Below are 26236 nucleotides of genomic sequence, written 5' to 3'. Positions count from 1 at the left end.
GTGCTCATCCTGTTGATAGTAACTTTGTGGAATTCTGTGTTCAGAAGGATTCTGAAGCCAAATGTGGACTCAGTGGGAAACAATACTATAAGTGGTATTAAATCTGCTATTGGGAGAGGAAGCAGGAAGGAAAGAGTACCCAATTCTACCCTTTCCTGACCAGCTCTGCTTCCTTCCCACACTTCTGCTCCCTACCTTTATTCCTCCTTTGGGGCCACTATCTACTGATTTCCTTCTTCCCCCTCTTCCTCCATCTTCCTTGGTTTCTGTCATTCTCAGTTCTTTCCAGCAAATCAACAAAGCTACCTTTTTTTTTTCCCCTTAGTGAACCAAATAAATACTAAATCCTATTCAACCCCAAAGCTTCAGATGTTCTCAGCAGTGTCAAGCAGCTACTTCCTCACCCCTGGTTTTGCAATTTGAAAACACAAATGTTTATCATTGTGATCACCAGTGCGTCAATGACTTAGGTTTACTTAGGGTGGGGTCTCATGAAGGTTGCTGATTTGGACACAGCAAATTGCCTGCATTATTGCCTGCCTCTCTCAGATCCATAGACTCCACAGAATGTGAGAACAGAAAGAAAACTTAGAAATCAAGCTTAATTTCTTCCTTGTATGAAGGAGGATGATCATGCCTGGGAAATCAAGTCACTTTCCCAAGGAAAATACAAAGACTTTATAGCAGAAACAGAGCTCGGGCTTAGAACTTCTAAACACATGCTTTTTCTTTCTTTTTTTTTTTTTTAACATCTTTATTGGAGTATAATTGCTTTACAATGTTGTGTTAGTTTGTGCTGTATAACAAAATGAATCAGCTATATGTATACATATATCCCCATATCCCCTCCCTCTTGAACCTCCCTCCGTTCCTCCCTATCCCACCCCTCTAGGTGGACACAAAGCACCGAGCTGATCTCCCTGTGCATTGCGGTTGCTTCCCACTAGCTATCTATTTTACATTTGGTAGTGTATATATGTCAATGTTACTCTTTCACTTCGACCCAGCTTACCCTTCCCCCTCCCCGTGTCCTCAAGTCCAACCTCTACCTTTTTGTCTTTATTCCTGTCCTGCCCCTAGGTTCACTGGAACCATTTTTATCTTTTTTAGATTTCATATATATGTGTTAGCATACAGTATTTCTTTTTCTCTTTCTGACTTACTTCATTCTCTATGACAGACTCTAGGTCCATCCACCTCACTACAAATAACTCGATTTCGTTTCTTTTTATGGCTGAGTAATATTCCATTATATATATGTACCACATCTTCTTTATCTATTCATCTATTGATGGACACATAGGTTGCTTCCATATCCTGGCTATTATAAATAGTGCTGCCGTGAACATTGTACTACATGTCTCTTTTTCAATTATGGTTTTCTCAGGGTATATGCCCAGTGGTGGGATTGCAGGGTCATACACTAGTTCTATTTTAGTTTTTTAAGGAACCTCCATATTGTTCTCCATAGCGCCTGTTATCAATTTACATTCCCACCAACAGTGCAAGAGGGTGCCCTTTTCTCCACACACTCTCCAGCATTTATTGTATGTAGATTTTTTGATGACGGCCATTCTGATCAGTGTGAGGTGATACCTCATTGTGGTTTTCATTTGCATTTCTCTAATGATTAGTGATGTTGAGCATCCTTTCGTGTGTTTGTTAGCAATCTGTATATCTTCTTTGGAGAAATGTCTATTTAGGTCTTCTGCCCAATTTTGGATTGGGCTGGGGGTTTTTTTGATATTGAGCTGCATGAGCTGCTTGTATATTTTGGAGATTAACCCTTTCTCAGTTGTTTCATTTGCAAATATTTTCTCCCATTTTTAGGGTTGTCTTTTCACCTTGTTTATGGTTTCCTTCGCTGTGTAAAAGCTTTTAAGTTTCACGAGGTCCCGTTTGTTTATTTTTGTTTTTATTTCCTTTTCTCTAGGAGGTGGGTCAAAAAGGATCTTGCTGTGATTTATGTCATGGAGTGTTTTGCCTGTTTTCCTCTAAGAGTTTTATAGTATCTGGCTTTACATTTAGGTCTTTAATCCATTTTGAGTTTATTTTTGTGAATGGTGTTAGGAAGTGTCCTAATTTCATTCTTCTACATGTAGCTGCCAGTTTTCCCAGCACCACTTATTGTAGACGTTGTCTTTTCTCCATTGTACATTCTTGCCTCCTTTGTCAAAGATAAGGTGGACATATGTGCATGGGTTTATCTTTGGGCTTTCTATCCTGTTCCATAGATCTATATTTCTGCTTGATCTATATTTCTGTTTTCGTGCCAGTACCATACTGTCTTGATTACTGGAGCTTCGTAGTATTGCCTGAAGTCCAGGAGCCTGATTCCTCCAGCTCCGTTTTTCTTTCTCAAGATTGCATTGGCTATTCAGGGTCTTTTGTGTTTCCATAAAAATTGTGAAATTTTATGTTCTAGTTCTGTGAAAAATGCATTGGTAGTTTGATGGGATTGCATTGAATCTGTAGATTGCTTTGGGCAATATAGTCATTTTCACAATGTTGATTCTTCCAATCCAAGAACATGGTATATCTCTCCATCTGTTTGTATCATCTTTAATTTCCTACATCAGTGTCTTATACTTTTCTGCATACAGGCCTTTTGTCTCCTTAGGAAAGTTTATTCCTAGGTATTTTATTCTTTTTGTTGCAATGGTAAATGGGATTGTTTCCTTAATTTCTCTTTCAGATTTTTCGTCGTTAGAGTATAGGAATGCAAGAGATTTCTGTGCATTAATTTTGTATCCTACAACTTCATCAAATTCATTGATTAGCTCTAGTAGTTTTCTGGTAGCATCTTCAGGATTCTCTATGTATAGTATCATGTCATCTGCAAACAGTGACAGTTTTACTTCTTCTTTTCTGATTTGGATTCCTTTTATTTCTTTTTCTTCTCTGACTTCTGTGGCTAAAACTTCCAAAACTATTTTGAATAATAGTGGTGAGAGTGGACAACCTTGTCTTGTCCCTGCTCTTAGAGGAAATGGTTTCAGGTTTTCACCACTGAGAATGATGTTGGCTGTGGGTTTGTCATATATGGCCTTTATTATGTTGAGGTAGGTTTCCTCTATGCCCACTTTCTGGAGAGTTTTTATCATAAACGGGTGTTGAATTTTGTCAAAAGCTTTTTCTGCATCTCTTGAGATTATCATATGGTTTTTATCCTTCAGTTTGTTAAGATGGAGTTATCACATTGATTGATTTTCGTATATTGAAGAATCCTTGCATTCCTGGGATAAACCCCACTTGATCATGGTGTATGACCTTTTTAATGTGCTGTTGGATTCTGTTTACTAATATTTTGTTGAGGATTTTTGCATCTATTTTCATCAGAGATATTGGTCTGTAGCTTTATTTTTTTGTGACACCTTTGTCTGATTTTGTTATCAGGGTGATGGTGGCCTCATAGAATGCGTTTGAGAGTATTCATCCCTCTGCTGTATTTTGGAAAGGTTTGAGAAGAATAGGTGTTAGCTCTTCTCTAAATGTTTGATAGAATTCACCTGTGAAGCCATCTGGTCCTGGGCTTTTGTCTGTTGGAAGATTTTTAATCACAGTTTCAACTTCAGTGCTCGTGATTGGTCTGTTCATATTTTCTATTTCTTCCTGGATCAGTCTTGGAAGTTTGTGCATTTCTAAGAATTTGTCTATTTCTTCCAGGTTGTCCATTTTACTGGCATATAGTTGCTTGTAATAGTCTCTCTTTGTATTTCTGTAGTGTCAATTGTTACTTCTCCTTTTCCATTTCTAATTCTGTTGATTTGAGTCCACTCCTCTTTTTTCTTGATGAGTCTGGCTAATGCTTTATCAATTTTGTTTATCTTCTCAAAGAACTAGCTTTTAGTTTTATTGATCTTTGCTACTGTTTCCTTCATTTCTTTTTCATTTATTTCTGATCTGATATTTATGGTTTCTCTCCTTCTGCTAACTTTGGGTTTTTTTTGTTTTTCTTTCTCTAATTGTTGTAGGTGTCAGGTTAGGTTGTTTATCTGAGATTTTTCTTGTTTCTTGAAGTAGGATTGTATTGCTATAAACTTCCCTCTTAGAACTGCTTTTGCTGCATCCCATAGGTTTTGGGTTGTCGTGTTTTTATTGTCATTTGTTTCTAGGTATTTCTTGATTTCCTCTTTGATTTCTTCAGTGATCTCTTGGTTATTCAGTAGTGTATTGTTTAGCCTCTATGTGTTTGTATTTTTTACTGTTTTTTTTCCTGTAATTGAAATCTACTCTCATAGCATTGTGGTCAGGAAAGATACTTGATATGATTTCAGTTTTCTTAAATTTACCAAGGCTTGATTTGTGACCCAAGATATGATCTATTCTGGGGAATATTCCATGGGCACGTGAGAAAAAAATGTATTCTGTTGTTTTTAGATTCAATGTCCTATAAATATGAATTAAGTCTATCTGGTCTAATGTGTCTGCTAAAGCTAGCGTTTCCTTATTTATTTTCATTTTGGATGATCTGTCCATTGGTGAAAGTGGCGTGTTAAAGTCCCCTACTATTATGTACATGCTCTTTTGAATGGACTGCTGTTATCACCCATCACCTCCCCCACAAAACAAACAAACAAACAAACAAAATAACATTGTGCACAAGAAGATGTATCCCGTTGCTGGTCTATCTACTCTCCATTGCTGTTGCCCTCTCTTTCAGTCAATCTGCCCAACAGCTTCTACTAGGTTCCTGAAATGCATTTTTGTATTTACTGGAGTTCATCTCTGAATGCTTCCTAACTTTCTAACACATTTTCATACAAGCATTGCATGTTATATGCACCTACTTCTTGACTCCTCAACATCTGGTATGAATCAGATTACAGTAATGGTGAGAGAATTCTTCACTAAAGCCTGTGCTATCTGCTACAATACAGTAAGGCATATAAAATTCCTGAGATCCATAAAATCCAGGTATTAATGTTCTGTATATAAATGGTGATTCTTGTTTTAACTGATTCATATCAATGCTTCAAAGTAGTGTTTGTGGTATCTAGTTAATACTGGTATTTGTTGGAGATTCCTGAAAATAATAATAATGGCAACATTTATTGGATACTTAGTATCTGCCAGGCATTGAAGTGGGTGCTACCCACACATTACCTTATTTAATTCTTCAACAACCCTGAAACTGGCAGTAGTAGCTCCATTTTACAGATGGGGACAAGGTAGAGGCAATTCAAGAAGTGTGCAATCCTTTGGAGTGATTTTGTGAGTGAAGTCACAGATTTCCTAAACTCATTCAATGAAATCACATTATAAAGATGTCCTGCATTGTTTACGCCATGCACATTCTACTGTGTTCAGATTCACAGCACAGCTCTCTTCCAGACCATATATTTTATTCAGTTCTACCCACTGAGATACAAAGGATGCAACCACCATGCAGTCTGGGGGGTAGGTTTCCTGGGAAAGGGGTTTGATTTTTATGTCCTCAATCCTCTTGTGGCCAAAGGAGTCCACCAGGTCGCAGGGTAGTCTCAGAGATGCTTCCTGGGCTATGCTAAAGGCTTCTCTGGCTAAAACACACTGGCCCAGACCATGGTTGAACCCATGCCCCATTATTTCATTAGTACTGGTTTCTAACTGCTCTAACTATCCCAGGCAAATTTACATAATTACACAGCTGCTGAATACATACTTGAAAAGCCTTCAAAGAAAACAGTTTACTCTCTATAAACATCAGTTTTCACACATCAAAACCATTTCCTAGACCTCTTATTCCAAAGAAAAATTGCTTGAAAAATGTATACAGGACATTTAAGTGGTTCTTGTTGAGGCTTGCAATGGTCTGTTTATGCCTATTTATAAACTTCTGCCATCAGAAATCTTGGTGCCACTATGGGATCTCACTCGGTCTGTCTCTTCCATTTTGATTAGGATGCAAACTACTCTTTTCTCTGCTCCACTTTTACAAGGTTAGCTAGCACTTTGAGCCCGTAGCAATTGAAAGCTAGTAGCTAGAAAGTAATTTACCTCTTTGAGTCACTCTTCAGAGCCAGTACAATCTGAGCACATTTTTGCACCAAAGACATTAAGGGAGAATTCCTTTTCAAGTGGTTATTCTTGAATTCATTTACTTTTGACACACACAATGAAATCCCAATTCTCCTGCAGGCTGCAGTGCCTTTGTTTGCTATTTTGTGCACTATCTCCCTGAATCTTTGAATGAACAGCTGCAGAAATTTCAGAAACTTGTGAGTGCTTCCTCAAGATGGACTATATCACCATCGGAACTTAGCCAGCTGATGATTTTTCAATCACCATTTTGCCGTTTTCTTTTTAGAAAGAGTTAAAAGCGACAGAAGATCCTCAATTTTAAATAGGCTCTATAAAGCATGTGAATCAGTGGCAAGTGCACTTTTAGGCGATAAAATATTTCTGACAAATGGCACTAACTATGATTTATAACGTGTTAAAAACCTAAAACATCTTTTCAAATCTAAGAAGATATTCCTGTTGGCCAGGAGTCATTTTAAAACCCAGAGGCAAGAGAATTTGCATTGTCCAGTTAAACTATGGGTTCTCTAACAAGACAGATGACAAGAGCTTTGTGGGACCAGAAACAGTGCTGTCAACCACAAAGACGAATTCATAGGATCATTAAGTCTAAGACTAAGAGGCAGAATAACATTCATATCATGGGCTCTTCATTTGAGTCCCATCACCTACACATACACTGATCTCAAGCCATTTATTTAATTGCTCTTTTGCCTCCATCTTCTCATCTCTGAAACAGAAATGATAATAAAATGCTTCTTGCATAGAGCTACCATGGGGAATAAATGCACTAATATCTCAGTCTGTCTCTTCCATTTTGATTAGGAGAAAAATGCAAACTACTCTCTTCTAAAATCCTTATACTATTGTGTGGCACATGGTAAACACCAAACATATTTTAGTTTTAAATGTGAAATTGGAGGTCACCCAGAGGTTTCAATTAAAATTAATGATAGTAGGGCTTCCCTGGTGGCGCAGTGGTTGAGAGTCCGCCTGCCGATGCAGGGGACATGGGTTCGTGCCCCGGTCCGGGAAGATCCCACATGCCGCGGAGCGGCTGGGCCCGTGAGCCATGGCCGCTGAGCCTGCGCGTCCGGAGCCTGTGCTCCGCAACAGGAGAGGCCACAACAGTGAGAGGCCCGCGCACCGCAAAAAAAAAAACAAAAAAATTAATTATAGTAGTGGACTGGCCCTTTATATCCTATCTTGTGTTTATGCCTAGCACCCATCCATTTCAATACAGGAATATAAAGCCACTCAGCGTGATTAATCAATCCTCTCGCAACTGCAACCAGCCTGAAAAATACCTTTGAAGAACTACAAACAAAATTGGCCAAATTTCCCGCCTTATATCTTTGACTTTTTCAAATAAATCTCTCTTAGTTTCATCCTTTTCATTTCAAATGTTTTAACTTCAAAATATGTTTCCTTCTTGTTCTCAAATATAAAGGTATATTTGCAGTATTGGAAAAGTCACATTCTATGATAAAGCATATAGCAAGGCTAGAAGAATTCTGCTATTTTAAACTGGTATCTTAGTAGAATCTAAATAATTATAATCTGTCTTCAGCATCCACATTTTAACCTGAAAATTGTCAGCAAATAAAACACTAAATAGAAATTTTAAAAATACTTTAATTACAGAAATGTGGTATGAATTTAAATTGCTGACAGTAGCGAATGTTTTGTACTTATGCCTCTTTAAAGAGAGGCCCCCTAAAGAGGCAGAAAACTGAAGATAAAGAATGCCACTAGGGTGGCCTGGGCAGAGATGCTTTCCAAAGGTTTATGCCTGCGGATATAGACATGCACATTCAATGCACATTCAATGTAGGCATTTGTGAGCAACCATCAAGCAGGGGCATCTGGTAGACCAATCCCTTCACCCCCCCCCTCCCCCACCCACCCCTAATCAAGCCAGCACAGGAAATGAAAATGTCTCCCCAAATACCAGTGTGCCAGAAGACATAATGAGAAAGAGGCACATCTAGACTATGAAACCACAACATCAAAGGCAAATTTATACTAAGACGATTAGATAGGCAGATTTGCATCCAACTAGTTTCAGTTTGAAATAAGCCAATGTGGAAAAAGATTTCTTTTTCAAATGTCCATTACAATTTCATCTAAGTACCAAGATCACCTCTAGAGAAATACAAAAGAAGCATAAACCTTAAATGCATATTCTCTTCTTTTAACCCAACAGTCTCACTCTAAAATCAGTAAAGAGAAATATGGCAAGCATCTGAGATTCTCACTCTCATTCATTCAATAATAAATATATATTGAGTTCCTACAATGGGAAAGGAATCATCCAGAATTATCATTTAGCAATCCACTAGATCTACATTTTAAAACTTAGTGCTATTCTACTTAAATGTTTACAGGTAAAAGGGAGATCAGATTTGGTTTTTTTTGAAGATTTGAGCTTAAAACTGTCCATTACAACAGCAGTAATTCTGCAAGAGTTGTTAAAATGGAATCTTAATTTAATGCATAGTAACTTCACAACTGGCTACAAGGCTACAAGCTACAAGGCTGGCTACAAGGTTAGGAATTAGGCAAGAGAAACAGGGCAAGTGGAGTGAGAATGCTATTAACACAGGAAGTCATACTACAGACATCCATAGGAATGCTTCTGTAATCCTCCTCCAAGTTACTGAAGCCAAGCACATAGTGTCACAAAAGGCTTTCTCCTTGTGAAAAAAAAAAAAAAAGTTGTTAGACGAAGAAACAAGAGAATGAAATTGGAAGTCTTCCAATGGCAAATTATTAATGCCTTCTCTTTGAGAAATTGCAAGCAGGCAGAAAAAGGTCTAACCTGAAGAGAAGGATCAAAGACTGAAATAAAAGCTTTGATGCCCAAGTTGCTCTGTAGCCCCAAAGCGCTGTGAAGCCATGAATACAGCTGGGAAGATTGCTAACCCCAAAAAAATTGTGGAATGAATTGGTTACTTAATCCCTGGGAGGATACGGGAGTGGGATTAGGTAGTGATTAGTTGCTTCTGAAATTTAATAATAGCACTTAATTCAAAGCTAGATATTTATATTTCTTTCAATTTTGCTCCAGAGTTTTTACATCTTTAAAAATATATGCCAGCGTCAGTGACTGGTTGATGGGAATGTTTTATTTGAATAAAAAGTTTATTTCTCAAAAGATAACTTTATTGATTGGGTCATGTGGTATAATGTGAGACTAAGCTAAGACCACCCCAGGAGAAGCCCAGCAGGGCTGATCAGACTGCCACAGCCTCACAAGACTGTTCCTCCTGAGACAAGGACCCAAAGGTTGACATAGTCACTCAAAGAAAAAGAAACCACCTTCTAAGCCTCACTTTGCAGCCTCAAACTTATATCTACACAACAAGCTAAATAAAATTCTTACTAATCTTATTAATTCACTCATTCAACAGGCACATTTCAAGCTCAATTTGTTTCAGGCCCCTTTCTGGGGTCCAGATATAAAATGGCTAAGATTCAGTTCTGGCCTCAAAATCACCATGTAGAGATCACAGAATCTTGGACTTTGAAATGGACTTAAAGGTCATTTTTTCTCTAACTTTGCAATCTTCTTTATGCCAATCCTACCACATGGTCATTCATAATCTAAGTGTACACCTTCAATGAGAGGAAACGTACTATCTCCCTGGGAAGAAAAATCTTCCATTTTTGCTAAAAAAAAAAAAAAAAAAAAAAGTGTTAAAAAAAATTAAGTAGGACTCAATGTCATGCCCAAAAATAACTAAATAAACTGAAGTAGCCACTTTAATCAAGCCTCTGAAATTGGATTTCATGCATTTTCTTTTTGCTTAGCAAAAATATTTGTGTAATTCAATAAATAGTACACATACATTCTCTTTTAATAATCAGATATCCAAAAAACTGTCTTTAACATTAAAAGCTGTTTAGAATCACAATATTGAGTCTCACCTATTGATCTGATCCCCAGCTGTTTCCCACAGGCAACATTTCACAACAGAGATAAATTGAAGCCAGAAGGATCATAATATAGTTTAAAGTCACAAAGAAATCTCCTGAAAGTCTGTTTTCTATCCACCTTGATTACTTCTTCCAGGACTGAGGGCCAGGATAGTATATACTGTATTTCTACACAACAGAGTAAGGAAGTCAGACAATACCTTTTCAAACAAAGGGGGAAATTTCTGAGTATAGTAACAGTGGACGTTTGGGTATGATGGGGAACACCTTTACTGATTTTTGAAAGGTTGTTTTGTTGTCGTTGTGCTATTATTTTTCTTGAACGTAATCTTTACCATTTCATTATAGTAAAATTCAGTTGATATAGAATAGTGGAAGACTGTTCCTATTCTCTGAAAAATACGATTACCTTAAGGTCACATACATTTTAGAAGGATTTCAAAATGTTTAAGAAGACAATAAAATATTTACTACTAGCTTATGTTTAAAGTTTCAGAAGGCACTGAACCATTTTGCTTAACCACCAAGAAAATTTCTTAACCCTGAGAGTATTTAACCCTTGTGGTCAAAAGATTTAGCTAAGCATCTGGCATGACGATTTTTTGAATGAATGAATGAATACGTAACATCTCCCAACACAGCAGCAGAATACCCTTTATCATATCAGTGACTTCACTGAAGACTTCACTCTTTTTCAGTACAAAAATGACTTTGAATCATGCAAAACATCATCTATCATTTCCTGTTTATTAAACTGTTAGAGTTGTTCAGCTTTAATTTTCTTATTACCTAACTTTTCTTATCTGTTAGTTGGTATGAAAAAGCCTCTGAAGGATGGTATTTGCCCTGCTGTATTTATAAAATTTTAATCACTGCTTGTCATGAAAAAACATTTTTCAAGTGACACTCAGAGAAAACACATTTTTCCCTCTTTAATTGTACCATCATCATAAAGTAGGACTATCTAAATGAGGAAAAAACTTGAAGAGGACAAAGACTTTGAATCACATTTTTTAAGATATGTCTAATATGTTAACTCTTATATTCCTTACATTAGTATATTAGTCAATTCCTATTTCCTCCAGTATAAGTCTTTTGTTTGGTTTGCTTCCTTTCAATTTTAATTTCTATCTTGCTCACTCTTCTTCCGGTATTCTTTTGCAACACGGCTTCCTCTACAGGTGCCATCAGCATGTACCCATAATTCTCTAAGTTAATAATGAAGTTACCATTGAGGTCACCTGATGCTCACACCTTCTCTAACCCACTGCCAACTATACATCTGTACAGTCAAGGCATTTGAGCTTCTCATTGTGTGTTTTTGTTTCTGGGTAAGTGGGGTTGATCACAGCTGATGACTTATCTGAGTATCTCCCCCCTTGCATATGTGAGTAAGCTAAGGCCAGCAACCATGTCCTTTCTCTGTTCCATGAGAGTACTCTGTCCATGATGGACATTTACCCAAATTAGGGCCAAATGAAGAATAGTATTTCTCTATTAAACTCCAAGTAGATGGAAAAGGAGTCACATCAACTTGTACACAGGCTGTAGGGAAAAATAGTTTTGTTTTCTCTTCAGGTAATCCTGACATGCTCTTCAGCCAGCTGTACTGCATTCTTGCTTAATTCACAGATTTATTTTGACCCTTCGTCAAGGTTAAATGTAATATAAGCAACTCAACAATGCAGCAATCGCAGTATCCTGGAGAAGATTATTTGTGATCAATGAAAGCTAAGCAGGGGTCACTAGAACTCACAACAGAACAAAACATATCATCTCCTCTGTCAGAATGAAAAAAAACAGCCTTTATTTAAGTTATATATCTAAATCTCCAGTTGTTAAATATTCTCCAGCAGATAGTCTTTCAAACCATTTTAAACCATTACAATGACTTCAACAAATATTCATTAAAAATGCAGGCAGGTTCTTAAAAACTTCAGGTCTCATGTACTTTATTCTTCTACTTCCCCGCATCCCCCAGTCTCCTACATTGTTCAGAACTAACAGATTATAAAAATGTTATTTTTGCACTTGCCTTCTGTGGTTTGCCCTCTGATTTAATAAATGGATGGGTTAGACCATTATTTCCAACCCACTTAGGCAGTCCAGACACTATTGTTCTTCCCCAGTGATGAGGAAAGCCCTCATCCAATACCATCCTGCACAACTGAGCAGCCACAGAGTACTACGTAACCTTCCCTGTGCCCCACACGCACTAGGAAGAAGAAAGACCAAAAGCACCTTGCTCCTGAAAGAGAAGAAAAGAAAGAAGTGACCTCCCTTCTGAGAGAGTTTAGTCCAGCTGAGAATTTACAAGGAACAGTCCCCACAAGAACCACACCATTTCTGACACCAAGTTCAAAGGGTTCACAAAACCACACTCATATTCAATAATTTGTTAGAAGGACTCACAGAAATCACTAAAGGCTACTGCACTAAAATCAGCTAAGGGAAGAAGGGTAGGGTGGAGTCAGGAAGTACCAAAAGTGGACCTTCCACTGTCCTCTTCTTGTGGATACAGAATGTGTTACTTTCCTGACATCAGTGTGTGACAATACACATAAAATGTTGCCAATCAAGGAAGCTCAGCTGAGCCCTGTGTTCAGAGTTTTTATTGAGACTCCTCACATAGGCATGATTGATTGACTGACTACCCACCTGGCAGATTTCAGTCTACAGTCTCCAGCCCCTCTGGAAGTAACCAGAAGCCCCTACCCTAAATCAGGTTGTTGGTCTTTCTCGTGTGGTAACCTAAGACTATCTAGATGTGTCCAGCCCTCATCCAGTGACATTGGGGGCTATTGTTATATTGTCAGACTATCCAGTGACCCAAGGCCCCCAGGAATTTAAAATGCTCTTATCAGATAATGATATTCCAAGGGTTTAGAGATGACCTCCCAGAAGCTGAGGTCAAAAGGCAGAAGTCTTTTCTGCATAAGGTTAAATTCTTTACTACACACTTTACTTTTCTCATAAGCCTTTGATTTGGGGCATTTATCTCAATGGTAAACATGCTCATTATGATTGTAACTATGCCCTTGGGCATTGTGAATGTCAAGGGAGATGTATTTAATAAAACAGAGCTTAAGAAAGTTAGTTTATAGTAGAATACATATGGAGGCAAAAGGCAGTAGGTGTAAAAGGCAGTATGATGCCTGGTCAAAAACCCAGACCTTGGCATTATGGGCTTGGAACAAACATAGCAGGAGCTCTTTCACTTGATGGAAATACTGAAGGAGTGGATTGCCGCCAAGATCTAGTATTTGCCTGGGAGGGGGCCAACACAGCTAGTTCTGCACCTCTGGATGAAGAGCAGCCTACACAATACATGTAGAGGGATTCCTCAAAGCTACCCTAACCAACAAGATCAGCCTACCTGCTGACTTCCAGAACTCTGTCACCATTTAGGTTAAGCTACTCCAGTCATCTCTCTACGGGGTACTGGTTCCAGGACCTTGCCAAGGTTACCAAAATCCACAGGAACTCAAGTTTTTGAAATAAAATGGCTTGGTCCAGTTGGCCCTCTGTATTGCAGATGCAAAACCCACAGATACTGAGAGCTGACTGTAGTTAGACCAGTAGTATCCAGGAATACTTGAGTTTGAAGTTGTTTCTAGGAGAAGCAATGGAACTAAATTCTAACGGATGAAGGGGAGAAAAAAGAAATACATAAATTATGCAAACTGCATGAGGGGTAGAATAGAGAAAGATGAGAAACAATTTCCCAACCCTACTTTGCCCCCTTCATTTCTTAGCCCAGCACAGTTCATAGTGCCGTCCGAAAAAAATAAAATAAAAAAATGCTCCTGGGGCCCATGGCAAGCCTTGCTTATCCCCAGGCAACTGTGGGACAGACAATACCATAAATCACTGGAGTTAAAGATATAGGTTAAAGCCTTGGCTCAGCTACTAACAAGCTGTGATTTGGGCACATCAGTTAAGCTTTCTGAGTTTCTGTCACTTCAGTTCTAATTTGGGAATAATATGAACTCCCTCAAAAAGTGGCTGTGAGGCTTAAATAAGATAACATATGGGAAAGCACCCTGTTAATGTATGTTTTTTAACTATTATATAAATATGTTATTATTAGTTGAATAGATTGGAAAAAATAGCTTTCAGTTTTTTATTTCCAATTTTGAGAATTTATATATATAAATTTTTGTATTAAAGTAAAAGGACTGCTCTAAATTTTAAATAGTTGTTTCAGTTGTTTTTTTCAGGATAAAAAATGACAGTTCATTAAAATCTTGATGTATATTCATAAAAGCAATACAAATTAATATTAGGTGACATGGTTGAAATACAGATACCGCAAAGATATTCAAGGTAAATATAGGTAACCCTTTTCTAAAAGGTTATAAAAGTAATATAAGTCCATATTTACTAAATAATTAGCCTCTATTGGGTAAACCATAGAATTCACAATTGTCACATGATTATATCAGAAGATCAAGAATGCTTCTAAATTCTTGTAATCTGTATTTTGATCTAGGATCATACAGTACATTCTGAAAGGCTTTATTTAGACTCTTTGTGAAATTACTATATGTTAATTAATAAAACTGAATGGTTTTTAACACATAAAATATATATGTATATATTTTATGTGTTATAATTTATATATATATATTTATATATATATATTTATATATAATTTATATATAAATTATATATAATTTATATATATTATAAATTATATATATATAATATATATAATTTATATATAAATTATATATATTATATATAATTTATATATATATTATATATATAATATATATAATTTATATATAAATTATATATATTATTATATATATAATTTATAATATATATATATATATTTATATATATATATTTATATATAATTTATAATCCTCCAGAGCATTTGGGTCCCACAAAATAATAATACTTGAAGAATATTATCAAAAAACAATAATAAGAATAAAATACCTAGGAATGAACCTACCTAAGGAAGCAAAAGACCTGTATGTAGAAAACTATATGACACTGATGAAAGAAATCAAAGATGATACAAACAAATGGAGAGATATACCATGTTCTTGAATTGGAAGAAAGAACATTGTGAAAACGACTATACTACCTAAAGCAATCTACAGAGTCAATGCAATCCCTATCAAACTACCAATGGCATTTTTCACAGACCTAGAACAAAAAATTTCACAACTTGTATGGAAACACAAAAGACTCCAAATAGCCAAAGCAATCTTGAGAAAGAAAAATGAGCTGGAGAAATCAGGCTGCCTGACTTCAGACTATACTACAAAGCTACAATAATCAAGAAAGCATGGTACTGGCACAAACACAGAAATATAGATCAATGGAACAGGATAGAAAGCCCAGAGATAAACCCATGCACATGTGGTCACCTTACCTTTGACAAAGGAGTCAAGAATGTACAATGGAGAAAAGACAGCCTCTTCAATAAGTGGTGCTGGGAAAACTGGACAGCTACATGTAAAAGAATGAAATTAGAACACTCCCTAACACCATACACAAAAATAAACTCAAAATGCATTAAAGACCTAAATGTAAGACCAGACACTATAAAACTCTTAGAGGAAAACATAGGCAGAACACTCTATAACATAAATCACAGCAAGAACTTTTTGGACCCATCTCCTAGAGTAATGGAAATAAAAACAAAAATAAACAAATGGGACCTAATGAAACTTAAAAGCTTTTGCACAGAGAAGGAAACCATAAACAAGATGAAAAGACAACCCTCAGAATGAGAGAAAATACTTGCAAACGAAGCAACTGACAAAGGATTAATCTCCAAAATATACAAGCAGCTCATGCAGCTCAATATCAAAAAAACAAACAACCCAATCCAAAAATGGGCAGAAGACCTAAATAGACATTTCTCCAAAAAAAACATACAGATTGCCAACAAACACATGAAAAGATGCTCAACATCACTAATCATTAGAGAAATGTAAATCAAAACCTCAATGTGGTGTCACCTCACACCTGTCAGAATGGCCATCATCAAAAAATCTACAAACAATAAATGCTGGAGAGGGTGTGGAGAAAAGGGAACCCTCCTGCACTGTTGGTGGGAATGTAAATTGATACAGCCACTATGGAGAACAGTATGGAGCTTCCTTAAAAAGCTAAAAATAGTTCCCAAACTACCATATGACCCAGCAATCCCACTACTGGGCATATACCCTGAGAAAACCATAATTCAAAAAGATACATGTCCCACAATGTTCATTGCAGCACTATTTACAGTAGTCAGGACATGGAAGCAACCTAAATGTCCATCAACAGATGAATGGATAAAGAAGATGTGGTACATATATACAATGGAGTATTACTCAGCCATAAAAAGGAACAAAATTGAGTTATTTGTAATGAATGCACCTAGAGTCTGTCATACGGGGTGAAGTAAGTCAGAAAGAGAAAAACAAATACCATATGCTAACGCACATATATGGAATCTAAAAAAAACCACGGTACTGATGAACCTAGTGGCAGGGCGGGATAAAGGCACAGACATAGAGAACGGACTTGAGGACACAGTGGGGAAGGGGAAGCTGGGATGAAGTGAGAGAGTAGTGTTGATATATATATACACTACCAAATGTAAAGTGGATGGCTAGTGGGAAGCTGCTGCATAGCACAGGGTGATCAGCTCCATGCTTTGTGACAACCTAGAGGGGTGGGATAGGGAGGGTGGGAGGGAGGTTCAAGAGGGAGGGGATATGGGGATATATGTATACATATAGCTGATTCACTTTGTTGTACAGCAGAAACTAACACATTGTAAAGCATTTATACTCCAATAAAGGTATTAAAAATAATAATAATACTTCAAAATACCCCCATAAAAGAGCTATATGATCACATGTGTTTGGGAAACACAGGAATCTAGATAGTCCTCTGAGGGAGTCACGATACACATTAGTACATTCCAGGCTCTGGGAAATCCTACAGGAATGAACACAACGTAAGTCTATTTGACACAGAATTTCCCAAACTTATTTAAACACAGAAACTTCATTTCCTACAACACTTCTTAAAATGCAGTGGAAACACTGATCCAGAGAATAAACTTTAAGAAATATAATACATATTACTCATGTTTAAAAAATATAATAATAAGGCGTTATGTCCTGCACATCCAGCTTTATACTAGCTTGACCAGTAAGGAAGAGGGAGTCCTGCGCAGATGCTCCTGTTGAGAAAAGATTCGAATCTGTGCAGCTAAATTTGTAGCTTCCAATATCATCTAGTCTCTCAATTCTCTTGATTATCACTACTCTCCACCCTTTATCTACCCTAGAAGTTGACTTTTGGCTTTATTTTCTCCAGTCTTCTTCTTTGCCTGTTTCAGGAAATATACCTTTAAATAACCGTCAGAAAAGCCCATGACCAGGTTAACTAGGTCCCCAGCACCCTCCTGTCTGGAGAACATCACTGAGGTAGAAGACCCATCAGGTGCTTCCTCCTATCTCCTACTCCTACCCTCTAACACAGTCTCACTGGACTGCCCTGAGAGCAGAGAATCTCGTGGAGAAGTTTCATTTTTCTTTACCCAACATAAAACACCCTAATCACTCTAGGGAATTTTAATGATTGATTGTCATACTAGTAGTTTCTAACACTGACCGGCCTAAACTCTAATAGAGAAGTGTGGAATGTTCCATTCCATCTACAGCCATTATTAGTAGGCTTTTACAGTAGATTAAGGAACGCATGGTTTCAAAAATGACTAAGAAATGAAGTTGCACCACCCAAAGCAAGCGATGCATCCCAGTGGCCATTACTGATGGTGATGCTGTTGGTGTATGCCTACTTCACTTTGCCCAGATATAAATAACCTTGAGTAAAATCGTACCCTTCACACACACATATACACCATATACTTCAAATTCAAATGGGAAGCAAAAACTCAGTTACACTATTCCAAAAAATAGTGAACGGTATTGATTTTTGCCATAAAACATGTTAAATTTTTTATCCAGGATTTCTTCTTTCAAATTATGCTCATCAAGTTTCTTAAGAGAAAATGGGACTTAAAAATAGTCAAAAAAATTTAAAAAGGGCATTTTTAAGTTTTACTATGTACCTGATAAAATAAGAGAAGTGTGATATTTAAAAAACCGGTAACAGCAACAAAAACCTTTTGGCAGCAAGCAATGAAAAAGAAGAAAGGACACATGACTACATGCAAGATTTGGCCATTTGAATGACATAAAGTTTTCTTTTCCTTTGAATTTTCAGCCTCTTTCTATTGTATTATAGCTATATCTTTGAAACACAGTTTTACACGTAAAATGTCCATGTTAAAATCTTCAGTGGCATTATGTGTCTGAGGAGTTGAGATCCAATTTGGCAATAATAAGTGGCATGGCGTTAACATGCATCTTATTGGCCATAATTCCCCAAGTCCTGCTCCCCACTATGACTTAGTCCCTGCGTCTCTTTTAGTGTATTTCTGAGAACACCATTCATCATTCATCACATCATAATGATTTGTTTTCCTATCTCTGTAACGAGAATGTAGCCTTTTCAATAGCAGAGCTATGTATTTCTTACACAGGTTCTAAAAATCCCTCAATACGTGTATGTCTAATGAGCAAAACTTTAAGTGAAGAAAATCATTTAGCTCATACTTTTTGTAAGAAGATTGTTTTCTCAGCATACTGACAAGTTTTAAACACTAAAAGTAAAGTATAAATCCCTTATGTCGCTTTCATGGAAATGATATCAACTATATTTCTCATAAACAGGTGAGTTGTTCCATTTTAAAGAAACAGCATCACACAGTAGTTCAAAGAACAAACTCAGGAGCCAGACTGCCTGAGCCCACACCCTGGCTCTATCATTTACTACACGTATGATCTCATGTAGGTTACTTAATTTCTCCTTACTCCCGGTGTGTTATTGTAAAAGGGGACTATTAATGGCACTTACCTTACAGGATTGTTGTGAGTTAGTAAGTGAGCTGACATGCAAAAAGCATTTAGGACAGCACCTACCATGTAGAAACTCATGATTTCTGAGTTAGCTATTATTGTCATTATTATCCATCTTCAATCTCTTCTAGCCCATCACTAACTATACCCTGTAGAATCAAATAACCCTGGATGGTGCTAGGTCATTCTCTTCTAAGGTTGTCCTTCTTGCAATATCGGGCAATTCTCAAGCAGTCTTTTTTAAACTGCATCTACCTTATAGCTGCTAACACTGGCCATGCAAAGCATACCTAGAAGGGCATGTTAGTTAAAGCACTGTCAAGGCTTCTAGTTTTAAATCAGTGTCAGGGTAGTAAATCTTCTTCATGGATTCCAAATAAGATGTCCCTTTACTAGGCTCACAGGAAGATGTCAAATGGTTATTGCTTTACTTTCCTCATAAACGGTCCAGCTGTCCCTTTACTGTACTTATCTCAATCCCTGTCAATACTGCCGTATCCTTCTGTCAAGTTATGTAAAGCAGAATGCCGTAGCCCTAATATAGACTTGCTAGAACCCTGCTGAGGGCTTAAGGCTCTAATGCAATGCATCTTTATGTGATGAACAAAATAATACTGTCAGCTCATGCTAAGAAGGCATATCAATTTATCTCCATAATATAACCTGTGTTTCATCTCATACTGTCTCCTAGTAATGCTCATTTAGGATTGCAGATTAATAGGCATGTTCAGTTAATGATTTTGCATTTTTCCAAATTAAGTCTTCTTCCCACACTAGTTTTATAATTCAATTAAAATAAGCCATCAAGTTTTCTTAGCATGATTTGCTCTTTATAAACCCCCTGCCACTTTTTCCCCATTTTCATCGTTTCAGTAGGCCTACTGCTGAAATGAAGCTGTGAATAAAGAGAAAATGTTTTCTAAACTTCCTAGATTAGTTTGCCAGGGCTGCTGTAACAAAGTACCACAAACTGAGTGGCTTAAACAACAGAAATGTATTATCTGAGTTCTAGGGGCTGGAAGTCTGAGATCAAAGTGTCAGCTGGCTGCTTCCCTTTGAGTGTTGTGAGGGAAAATACTTTCCATGCTTCTCTTCTAGCTTCTGGTCGTTGGCTGGCAATCCTTGGCATCCTTTGGATTATAGATGTCTCACCCTGATCTCTGCCCTCATCTTCCCATGGTATTCACCCTGTGTGCATGCCTCTATGTCCAAATTTCCCCTTTTAATAAGGACACTGGTCATACTGGATTAGGGGCTCACCGTACTTCAGTACGATTGCATCTCAACTAATTACACCTGCAACAATCATATTTTTAAATAAGGTCACCTCTGAGCTACTGGGGATTAGGATTTCAACATACAAATTTGGGGTAACACAATTCAACCTGTACCACTTCTCAAATTTGAAATGCTTGTGGACTTGCCATTTTAAGAAAATGCTTTGGTCCAATCTTGTATCTGCATAGAATAGATATATCATGCAGACAATTCATTGGACTCCTTGATTGGAACCTACTGGTTGGCTTAAAATCACACCTGTGACCCAACGCCCAAGGTTTGCTCAGATTTCCCACAGGATGGGAAGCAAAGCAACCACAGGAGCCTTTTTCCCTTCACTTTGTTCACTTCCCCTAAAGATTCTCAGGGAATCTACAGTCAACAAAAAGAACTAATGCTTGAATAATGCTTCCAACTTATGGATCGCATGCATTATCTCAAGTGACTCACAAATAACAACCTGGCAGACATAATTATGGCAAATATTATTATAAAGGGACCATGGCTTGAAGGTTAAGCTTGCAGACTCTGAGCCACAACACTTGTACATGGATCCCAGATGCCCTTCTTCCCAGCTGTTTGACTTTGGATAGGTTTTTATGCTTCAGTTGGCTACAAATACGGACAAATACAAATGTTCGCCTCATAGACTTGCTGTAAGGATTAATAATTTAATCCATATAAATTGTTTAGAATAGTGCCTGGTACGAGGAAAGTGCTCAGGCAAATTTTAGAGCTGTTATTATTTTACAAATGATGACATTGAGGCTTAGAGCTATAAAATGACTTCTCCAAGTCGTCATTGGTGAGACCCAACCTCAATCCCAGAACTTCTGAGGTTTTCCATGTCACCAGACAACATTCCAGCAACACTCCATTTTTAATGTGTGTAAACATCACACCTCGAATTAATGGAGATGTTTGGGGACTCTGGCATAGGAATAAAGCACCAACCAGTAGGGTTGTATGAAACCCCGACTGCTGGACTGCCTGCTGGACTTAGGGCCTGGACTTAGGGAAGGCAAAGTCCTTGAAGAATCAGTAACCATCTCTGCATAAGGTTCTGGAAGAGCTGGTTTGGCTCGATGAAGAAAAGTTAAGGAAAGCAAAGCCACGTTTTCTGCCATGTCCCATGTGAATCTCTTATTGAAGCCAAGAGAACTACTTGTATTATTATTATTATTATATTATTATTCCTTGAACTTGCTGTGCTTTTAATGTCCCTGGTAAATATTCTATTTTCTATGCCAAATTTCATATTACTGCTCTATTCATCTTTAAGAATAAGTTGTATTTTGTATTTTCAAATCTTTCCATAAAACTTCCTTTATGTCCTAGCATCACACACAGCAACCCTCTCTTGTTTTCTTTAGAACAGAACTATCCTCCATCGTAGCACCTATGAGCTATATTAGAATCACTGATTTCTTGGTCTCTATTTCCCACCACACTAAGGATATCACATTTGTTTTGGAATCTGCAGCACCTAGCACACAGACTGAGGTATTAGTATCTACGGACTAAATAGAAGACTGACTAGAAGAATGAATGAATGAATATATAAGTGAAAGAAATAAGAAGACCTCTGAGTCTTAGCATCCAACCCTTAGGCACATTGCAATTTAACCTGACTTCTGACCAGGAAAAGGGAAGATGGGATAAGTAATGAGGAGAAAAGGAGTGACTTTGCGTGTGAAATTAATCAGTTAATGAAGCTCCAAGTTGTTTTGCCTGGATCCACAGAATTAAAAAAGAGAAAATTTCACCACTAGCCATCTAGCTTGATTTGCATGTGTTCAATCTTCAAAGTATTCCCTTTGATTCCTTTAATCAATAGCTATTTTAGAAAGCTCTTCATTACTTCCTAATTGTCCAAATTCATTTTCTTCATTTTTCCTTATTAGAAGCAGATTTTTTCAAATGAGTTAAATAGATCAGCAATTTTAGAATCATTATCAACTTCAAGCATTTCTCTCAGTTATTAGCATGTCCCTTCTCTCTCTAGGACTGGATTCTTTTCTCCATTTTTAAAAGGCCATCTGGCTTATTTTATTGACTTATTTTTCCCATACGTCTCAAATAAAATCAACTTTACCTTATACTGAGAGCAATCCATGTTTACAATAACTCTGATCCTAGATGTTTTAATCTATCAGATATCTGGTTTTAGATGAAGATGCAAGTGATTCTCCATTATGTTAATATGTCAAAAAATAAGTAAATAATTGGCACTCATCTAGGTTTTAACCCATCCCAACCAGATAAGCTTGTAAAGCCATTACCATGGCCAACAAAACATTTCAAAGATAATTTAAATGGATATTTTGATCCTTAAAAATACACATATTCATTGAACCCAACAATCCCACTGCTGGGAATCTGTATCACGGAATTAAAACCACCATACTATTGTAGCACTAATGTTATGCCAAAAAGCTACAAACAAAATGAATGTCCATCAATAAATGGGTGGTTAAAAATTTATGGTATATCAATTCCATGGAATATTATACAGCTGTTTGTACATGAGCCCAGAGAGACATACAAAAGAGTATTCAGAAGATTGTTACTAGGGAGGAGAGAGAATACTGGATGGGAAGAGGAGAGAAGAAAGAGTAATGTAAGAAAAAAAAAAGAGGGGGCATTCATGACAAAACCATTATATAAGATGTGATCTCAGTTATGGAAAATTCCATATGTTGTATGAATATGATTAAATATACATAAAAGGATGACCACATGGTTTTCTGAGGGCAAAAGGATTATACATTTTCACTTTCTTATACTGTATATACTGTTAGTTTTTACTACTTTTTTTTTTTTTTTTTTTGCAGTACACGGGCCTCTCACTGCCATGGCCTCTCCCGCTGCGGAGCACAGGCTCTGGACGCGCAGGCTCAGCGGCCACGGCTCACAGGGCCAGCCGCTCCGCGGCATACAGGATCCTCCCGGACCGGGGCACGAACCCGCATTCCCTGCATCGGCAGGCGGACTCTCAGCCACTGCGCCACCAGGGAAGCCCGGTTAGTTTTTAATAATCAAAAAATCTTTAATTTGAATTATTTTGATCATTTGAATCATTGTTTATATAATTTGAAAAACATTAAATTAATTTTCATTTTGATATATATACTATATCTAGAGGGAGAGAGAGTAATGTCAATCAGACCAGGGTTTATATACTCATAATTCAGAACTCAAATCCAGCCACTGGATAAGAGATCGGCTATAGGAAGTACCGCCAGACTATGATCCACCTGCTTGACAGACTATGTATGTATATGTCCTATCAATTATATTCTTTTTAAAAACAATCTTTTCTAATTTTCATTTTTGATCTACTTTCAAGACTCAGCTAATGCCATTCCTTCTTAACTGTGTTCTCCATTTGTCTCACCAAATATTTGATTTCCTAGAAAGTCTTCAAAATTCCCCCCTCAAGCCCTCCTAAATTTCTACACTTCATGATAGCTCATTTTGCTGGATGAAATGTGATATCACATAGGAGATGCCTGAACTTCTATTTCAGGTTTTGTATATCCCTCAGGGTTCATCAATTTGTCTTTTTACATTCAACAGGAGTTCTACAGTGAGAGAAGAAACGTCAAAATCTAAAGGTAAACACTTGGACAACAGTACTTAAAAGTGCAATGCAGACTCCTGAACGGTATTTTGTGTGGTTCACCTTCCCTCATGACTTCTGGAACTTCCTGGTATAAAAACAAACTTGTGGGGACTTCCCTGGCGGTGCAGTGGTTAAGAACTCACCTGCCATTGCAGGGGACATGGGTTCGAGCCCTGGTCCGGGAAGATCTCACATGCCGCAGAGCAACTAAGCCCATGCACCACAACTACTTAGCCTGAGCTCTAGAGCCCGCGAGCCACAACTACTGAGCCCGCATGTCACAACTACTGAAGCCGGCACGCCTAGAGCCCGTGCTCTGCAACAAAAGAAGCCACCGCAATGAGAAGCCCGTGCACCACAACAAAGAGTAGCCCCCGCTCGCCACAACTAGAGAAACCCTGCACGCAGCAACGAAGACTCAGCGCAGCCAAAAATTAATTAATTAATTAAATTTAATTTAAAAAAAACAAAGTTGTGGAAAACACACACTGATTCTGCCTATGTTTAAAATAATCCAGTATTTTCACCAACCCCAAACTGAAAAATACAAAATCTAACTATTTGAATTTCAAAAATCATTTTAATTACTTTTACAAATTAAAGTTATGAAATTGGAATAATCAAAATATTCAAGTACTGATGTAGAAAAATAAAGAATAAATTAATCCAGGTGTAATTTCGAGGCTATGATCATTACCATATGTCTCCTTAATTACCTTTCCCCTCAGGGACTTGATGTTTTGCAAGATTTACTCTACCAAAACAAATGAAAGTAATAATTGATGTTTTTTATTTTTAATGAATCACTGACATGTAATTGCCCATCTCAGATACTGATCAAGATGAGGAAACCAGTGTTGCACATGTAGTTGAAACAATTTCTTTAGCGGCAAATAATTTGGTCTCATGGAACAATGTACAGTTGCTGTTAGCATCTTAGAAACAATGGAAACAACTGAAGATGTACTCTAGAGCTCAGACCTCTGTTTCACAATTAGTCTTCCATAGTCAAAGAATAAATTGGGATTAAAAAAACAGCTTTATTTTAATTCACAAATAAAAATAAAAAGCAAACAACCTAGAAGAGAATATCAAGATTAATTTACAAGAAGGATAGCTTTGAGGTACCCCATGAAAAACGTGAGCCTGAACCTTACGCCAAGGGCAGAGGAGACAAATGAACATGAGTGATGAGCCCTCAGCAACGTTCCAATTTCACTGACAAAGATTCAAGTAATGGATAAGAGAAGGCAAACACATCAGCAGAAGATAATGAAGACAATATTTTTGTTCGCTTTGTACACCTATTTCTTTAACTTCTATACAATCGGTTTTGCTTTGTTTAGTTTTCTCTGCCCTGAAAAGATAAATGCAGATGCATTCACATTCTCTGGAGACTAGAATCAGATGATCAAGTCAAAACAAATCCTTTTTGAAAGCACCCAATCTCATAGCAGATACAGTAAAAGATAAATCATTGGCCATTTTGAAAATTTCCTGCACAAGAAACGTGTTAAATGCACATGTCCTGAATTGACAGTTGATTAAGCTCCAACCTTAAAAACTAGGTTACCGAGTTTTGAAACTTTGAGAATAATGCAAGTGTCAGGTTTTTCATGCTTTTTTTAAAACACTGAACACAAAAGTAGTAAATATCACATCACACTGAATTCGTCTTAATCTCCACCTTGTTCATTCACAAACCACATAAATCTCACAGAAGAATACTGTACCAGCACTTCCAAACCATGGCTCCATTAAAGATTTAACATCTGAGGTCAGAAAGAGGTTTTCTTATTAAGCTGCCATTTCCTTTACAAAATAGACTGTTTTGTACTTACTGCTACCCTTTGAACTCTTACAGTGAATAATTAAAACTAAACTGCAAAGCATAATTGGCGATGCCGAGTACACTGTAGATTGTGGGGTTTTGCTTAGTGGCTCATTTAAAATGCTCACCAATCCCCAGAGGGATAACCCTGCCATTAGTCTGAATTGACAAAGTTGGCTGGCCCCTAAAAGCAAGGCAGACAGCTCCAAATCATAATAAAATGGTCTCGTTGGCGACTCACCGTATTGACAGCGGGGTCCCTGAAAACCCTCGGAACACTGGCACTGCCGGACTTCACCCTCTGAGCATCTCTCCCCATGGAAACAAGTCCCCACTGCAGAGACAGCTAAAAGGAAGGTACACAAGAAGGCCAGGGAGGACAGAGTTGAGGGAAAGAAAGAAAATCCTCAAGGTAAGCACCAAGTTGCTAATATAGATACAATCTAGAAATTTCCACCAGCTCTTCCATAGCCCCCTACAGAAAACAGTGTTTTCATTACACATTAAGGCCTTGCTGTCTAAAGCCTTGCAGAACTCTGTACGTGGTAACATCTGCATCACCTTGAAGCTTGTAGAAATGCCCCACCCTGGACCTAGTGAAAAAGAATCCACATCTTA

The 26236-nt window shown here is 37.3% G+C and overlaps 1 long non-coding RNA gene across 1 annotated transcript in view; it reads left to right on the top strand.

Moving 5' to 3' along the window:
- LOC141278550 (uncharacterized) overlaps window positions 1–24819 on the top strand; it is a 36311-nt gene extending 11492 nt beyond the window's left edge. The window contains exons 2-3 of the long non-coding RNA XR_012331375.1: window positions 22997–23185; window positions 23742–24819. This is a non-coding gene — a long non-coding RNA (uncharacterized lncRNA). The remainder of the gene's footprint in view (window positions 1–22996; window positions 23186–23741) is intronic.
- The last annotated feature ends 1417 nt before the right edge of the window (window positions 24820–26236 follow it).

This window comes from Tursiops truncatus, chromosome 4 (genome assembly GCF_011762595.2).
Source record: "Tursiops truncatus isolate mTurTru1 chromosome 4, mTurTru1.mat.Y, whole genome shotgun sequence".
Taxonomy (NCBI): Eukaryota; Metazoa; Chordata; class Mammalia; order Artiodactyla; family Delphinidae; genus Tursiops; species Tursiops truncatus.
This window is presented reverse-complemented; position numbering and strand designations above follow the sequence as displayed.